Genomic DNA, 6,149 nt, shown 5'->3' with positions numbered 1-6,149 from the left:
AGCTCTCGTCTGAGTCTAACCGTTGTAGGGACGAGACTTTTACTCGAAGGATTATCCGAGCCTCATTGCATGTGATGGTATTCAGGTGGTGGCTAATTGGCATTACAAGGAGGCCTTCAGCAGCTGAGGACTGGGTTGGGTGGAGTCAGAAGTTCCCTAGGGCAAGCCTAGGATGAGAGTAGCAGAGATCAGTAGTAGAGAAAAGGGGATTTGATGGAGTTGAGGTAACTCTTGAGGAAAGTACGGATAGATGTGGAAGGTAGTAGGGGCCCATACTACTGAAAGCAGAGGATCCGTACTCGATTCAAGAGGGGCCAAGACGAAACCAGGAATGGGGTAGTGAGTGAGAAATTCCTCAGCAGTAGTATGTAAATTGATCAGGATTTTGTTATATTTTCAGCATGGTGACGTTGCGCGAGATACCAGTTAGCAGTTCAGGTGTCGAGGAGGGGTCTGGCTCGGGCTTCAGAGCCGGGCAGCTTGATGATCAGATGAGGGATTTCATTTCCGCAGAGATTACGCGCAACATCATTGATCAGACTCCAGTGATTTTCGGTTCGGTTAGAGAGGCCATCGTGGAGCTCATGGACAGTCATCTTGAGGCCTTTAAGGCCGGGTTAGTTTCAGGACAGATTGGGGCTCGTCTAGGTCCCGAATCTTATGGAGTTCAGGGATCCATCAGGGAGGGAGATCCCATTTCTAGTTCCTGCCATCAGGGGGCAGGGGTGAGTGGGGAATTTTGTCTCCAAGAGAGACCATTGCATGATTGGATAGTTGAGGAAGTTTCGCGAGCCATTCGCGAGGATCTGCCCGACATGGTCGTGAGGATCACTGATAGATTGATAGCGAGGCTTCAGGATCAGACATCTGTTGTTCAGTTAGCAGGCGTTGCCGTTGGGGTAACGCAGGAGCGAGAGTCGGGCAGGGAGTCAGAAGGGAAAAGGAAAATTGATGAGACTCAGGTAGCCACAGGTTCGGGTAAGAGGCCCAAGGGTCCAGATTTGAGGACGAGGAACTATCAGAGCCGCAGTCGATGCGGGAAGTGCGGAAGGACGCACATGGGGGTGTGTAGGCGTAGAAGTGGTGGTGATGCTGGGTGTTTCAAGTGCGGCCAGATTGGTCATTTTAGCAGAGACTGTGTTGTTACCATCGCCCAGGGGCTTGATCCGTTATGTTTCCATTGCAGTCAGAGGGGCCACAAGAAGGCCCACTGTCCGAGTTTGTATCCAGCAGGGCAGGTGCCAGCTCCTGCCCTTGGGACTTCGAGTACCGCCAGCAATTGTCGAGGCCCGACAAGGGTGCCTACGGCTCAGAGCCGAGTTTTCCGGTAGATTTCAGCAGGGATTCGAGCAGCACTGAGTAATGAAGGTACGTGACTTTTGTTTTTCTGTCAGCTTATGTCATGATTATATTGTTATGGTTCTGCATCAATTTGTGGTATAAGTGTTGTGTTATAGTGTGGCTTGCTTGTGATTATGTTATATGCCATTTGCATACCTCGGATAATTGGTTGGTAGTTAGGGGATGTGCTCTTATGGAGAAGGTTTCGGAGGATGCAGTAACTGTAGCATGGTTGAGAGAGATTTGGTTCGTTTCACTAGTTCGGAGTGGTTAGTGATTGGGATGGATTGGTTAAATTCCTACCTGGCGGGCTTGGGTTTCCCAGTAGATGTTCCGGAATGGTAGTGAAGATCAGGATCTCTTTTGAGTATGAATCAGCAAGGGGTAAGCAGGATCGAAGTGGGGGAGAACCCTCCGAGTATTCATGGATAAGAGTCTCGTAGACTCAGAACGAGTACGCGGTCTCTGAGAAGAAATGGTAGTAGCTCAGTGAGGGATGGATTGAGAAGTTCAGAATTGGGAGTTCGAGAACTTTTCCCAGCAGTTAGTTCATGTAATCGAAATGGTTAGAAGCTGGTTGGGAATCCAGGGTTGGAGGACCACCTGTCGGACGCATGAGAATCGGAATGAAGATCCTGAGAACGGATAACAAGGGATGTTTTCGTATTAGTAGCCAGTGTCTGAGGCAGCATGCAGGTTGCATAGATTCAGGAGTTGGGAGGTTGGAAACTTCCCAACAATAGCTTCTTATATCTGGACTAATAGACGGTTGGTTTGGGAACCAAGCCGAAGGATTCCTCAACGAAGCGCTAAGTATATCAAGGATATAAGATGTAGAGGATGATGCAGAATTCAAAGTCTAAGGACTGTCTTTTTAGAAATCAGGATGAGGAATCACTAGTGGGACTAGGGATAGTCAGGATGTTCTCGAGATAGCAGTAGTAGTGTTGTAAGTCTGCGGGGGGTAGCCGTAGCATTCACTAGCAGTCAGATAGCAGTAGTAGTGTTGTAAGTCTGCGGGGGTAGCCGTAGCATCCACTAGCAGCCAGATAGTATTAGAGAGTTGTAAGTCCGCAAGCGTAGTCGCAGCCTTTTATCAGATTGGTAGGTAGCATGAGTGCGTGTTAGACGCGGGAAAGCAGTTGTACCCACCAGTTCGGGTGCAGCAGTGAGGATATGGGAATCCACGGGTTAGATTTCGGATTTCCCAAATGGTTCAGTGATGGCTAAGTCAGCAATTTTGGCTATAGAACGTTGCATCAGTTATGAGGTCAGAGTAGTAGTGGACCGTTGGGGTTCGGGTATGTTAAGGGCTACCGTCAGTCTGGGAGCCATCATGATGTTAGTCGTGGAATTGATGATGTCAGGATGTGACGTATGGACCCGATCGGTTGGATCGGAAGATTGTTAGAGCCGCAGTGACAAGATAACTAGTGAAAACTAGCTCCAGAGAAAGATTTTGTTCAGAAGTCGTAGAAGCGACTAAGTGAGGAGTCCCTTGACTCCACAGTTGGGTTAGAGTTCAGTGTTTCAGGCAGCTCAGCGTTTCAGTCGGTTCAGCGTTTCAGGCAGTTTAGTGTTTCTGGCATGTTCATTATTGCAGGCAGTTCAATGTTTGGAAGGTTTCAGGGTTTTGGGTCAGTATTAGTTTTGTGTTGGAATGCAAGTGCTGGCGGTATAGTTGGTTGATTTGGAAATGGCAAGTCTCTCTCAGCAGGATCAGTTGAACCTTCTGCCAAGTGTAAGTGACCTGTAAGGATGGCTAGGCAAGTAGCCTTTCTTTCAGGATGGAAGGCTCAAGGTAGTAGGAGTTGAGTAATCAGATGGGATATCAGCAAGCTGTTTCCAGCAGCATTGTTCAGTATGAGCGGCAGAATAGATAGAAGAGTTATAGATAATCGAAGTATCTTCAGGAGTCGCTGGAAGAGACTAGGAGTTGCGATGGAGTGTAGTGACCGGTGGGAGTCCGGTAACTCAGATATCGGGAGATTGGTTAGACCAGAATAGTCTCAGTGCATCCGGTAGGCGGATGGGAGGCAGCAGGATTTTCAGTCGGAGGATGTAACGTTGAGGAAATTATGGAAAAGAGAAGGATCCAGTATGTTCCATCGGTAATGATCGACATGGTGAGTGGTTGGAGTGTCGGACAAAAGGGTGTTAGATTTTCCAGACAGAGAGTTGGAGGCAGTTCGCAGGCAGTTGATCATAGCAAACTTCGAGGACGAAGTTTAGTTTAAGTGGGGGAGAGTTGTAACACCCCAAAGTTTGGAAAGCCAAGAAAAGAAAGAAAACCTCAAGTTTAGGGGAGACTCGGCGAGTCCATAGAGGGACTCGGCGAGTCCGAGCGGGATCCGGGTTGTGGTGAAAGCGACCGACTCGGCGAGTCGGCCAAGGAGACTCGGCGAGTTGGGTCTGAACGAGGAAAACCCTAAATCCGGGACTTGGAGCCTATTTAAGCGTCTCATTCTCTTTCTTAGGGTTCCCTTACTGCCTTTCTACCCCAGAACATCAACCCTAGCCGCCATATCCGTTTTTGAGCTAGATCTTGCATCAAAGAGAGCATTACAAGCTTGGAGAAGGAAGAAAAGCCTTGGAAGAGCAAGAAGGGGCTGTAGATCTGGAATTGAGGAGTCATTTCAGACCAATTGGAGGTAATAAGCTGTTGCTTGGACTCCCTTTGCATCTAGATCTATTCTTATGTGTGAGTTTTGGTCATTATTGGTATGATATGTAACCAATTCGAGTTGGAGGTTCAGATCTGAGGTTGCTACCTCAGATCCATGTTGGTTTTGGTCTTGAATCCCCTAAAGTATCAGCCCTTGGTATGTTGAAGAAGCATGTGTGCCATAAACCCTAGTTTAGTGTGTTTTGAGCATAGATCTCTCAATCTACACGTAAAGTTTGCCACTTTACGTGGGGAATAGACCCTAGAAGTATAGATCTATGAGTTGGAAGCTCTGTTTGGCTCGAAAAGCCACTGCATGGATTGAGGATTGGATAGACTCGGCGAGTCCTTCGAGTGGACTCGGCGAGTAGCTTGAAGATGAGGAGGAACTCGACGAGTAGGATGAACAGCTCGTCGAGTCGGTTGAAGTTAGGCATGGACTCGTCAAGTTGGATGAACAACTCGACGAGTTGGTTGAAGATTGTCTAGGACTCGGCGAGTCTGTTCTTGGACTCGGCGAGTCAGGTCGCGAAACCCTAAACCCTTTTGAGTTGAGACTCGAATCAGTGAGTCGGGTGATGACTCAGCGAGTTGGGCAGGACAGGACTTGGAACTAGTTGGACTCGGCGAGTCATGGACTGACTCGGCGAGTCGGGTCGCGAATAAGAAAGTCCCTAAGCTTGTGAACTCGGCGAGTCTTTAGGAAGACTCGGCGAGTAGGGTTGACCTGGAAGGTTGACTTTGACCAGAGTTGACTTAGTTGACTGTCAGATTAAGTGTTATATGTATATTGATAGCTCGGTGAGCTAGAGGAGCAGCGGTTCAGGGGATTGTCGAGTAGCAGCCAGAGGTTTATCAGCAGGGCTCAGCAGTTCAGGTGAGTTTCCTTCCAGTAGGAACGGGTCTAAGGCCACAATGCCGGCCCGTTTAGCTAGCAGTAGTTTTCGGATGTTGATCTGATATAGTAGTTAGTATGGTTGATGCCTTCGTGGCTCAGACAGGATTTATGTGTTATGTGTTCCGGGCTACGGCCCGAAGTAGTATGCAGTATACGTGTGTTCATGCTAGTTGATATGTTTATGTTATGTTCTGTTCAGTTAGCCCGGACTTCGGTCCGATGCAGGGGGCAAGGCCCCAGTTAGCCCGGACTTCGGTCCGATGCAGGGGACAAGGTCCCAGTTAGTCCGGACTTTGGTCCGATGCAGGGGGCAAGGCCCCAGTTAGCCCGGACTTCGGTCCGATGCAGGGGACAAGGTCCCAGTTAGCCCGGACTTCGGTCCGATGCAGGGGACAAGGTCCCAGTTAGTCCGGACTTCGGTCCGATGCAGGGGGCAAGGCCCCAGTTAGCCCGGACTTCGGTCCGATGCAGGGGACAAGGTCCCAGTTAGTCCGGACTTCGGTCCGATGCAGTGGGCAAGGCCCAATATGTGCTTTATATGTTTTTGTGTGGTATGTGGTAGATTGGGGGGAGCTCACTAAGCTTCGTGCTTACGGTTTTCAGTTTTGGTTTCAGGTACTCGGTTTGCAAAAGAGGAGCTCGGGAAGATTGCAGAGCACACACCATAGTCAGTTAGCCTGGGAATGTTTGACTCTGATAATGATATTATGTTTTGAATTTAATACTCAAAGGTTATGTTTGACTTATGATACGTTGTTATAAATCTATTTTTAGTAATGTTTAAAAGAAATTTTTAGTCATGATTTTTGGGTCGTTACAACATTATCTATGTTTTTTAATAAAACATGAATTTTATCAATACAATTAGTATTTTATTTTTATTTGTACCACATAAATATAAAAAATAAAGGATATGACATTTACAGCTTTAATATGTTAAAATATAGTATATCATATGACTTTTGGGATAATAATACAAAAAACCAACCATATATACTTAAATATTGGTGTCGTTTTAATTTGATCCAACCAAAAAGTGAGTGGACTCATTAAAATTTAAGAAAAATGTCAAAAAGTTTAGACTAGGAGTTGTTTGTTTTTTGGAAAAAATCATTTTCAGACATTTTTTTGCTGGGCAGCACAGTACACGCGCAACACTTTTCATCTTGCAACTGTTTGTTTTTCAGAAGTTTTCGGATTAAAAAACCTCTAAGCGTGTTTTTCTTGGCGCAACACTTGTTTTGC

The sequence above is a fragment of the Lactuca serriola genome, chromosome 3 (genome assembly GCF_051521515.1).
Source record: "Lactuca serriola cultivar US96UC23 chromosome 3, Lser_US96UC23_V15, whole genome shotgun sequence".
In the NCBI taxonomy this organism is placed as follows: Eukaryota; Viridiplantae; Streptophyta; class Magnoliopsida; order Asterales; family Asteraceae; genus Lactuca; species Lactuca serriola.
This window is presented reverse-complemented; position numbering follows the sequence as displayed.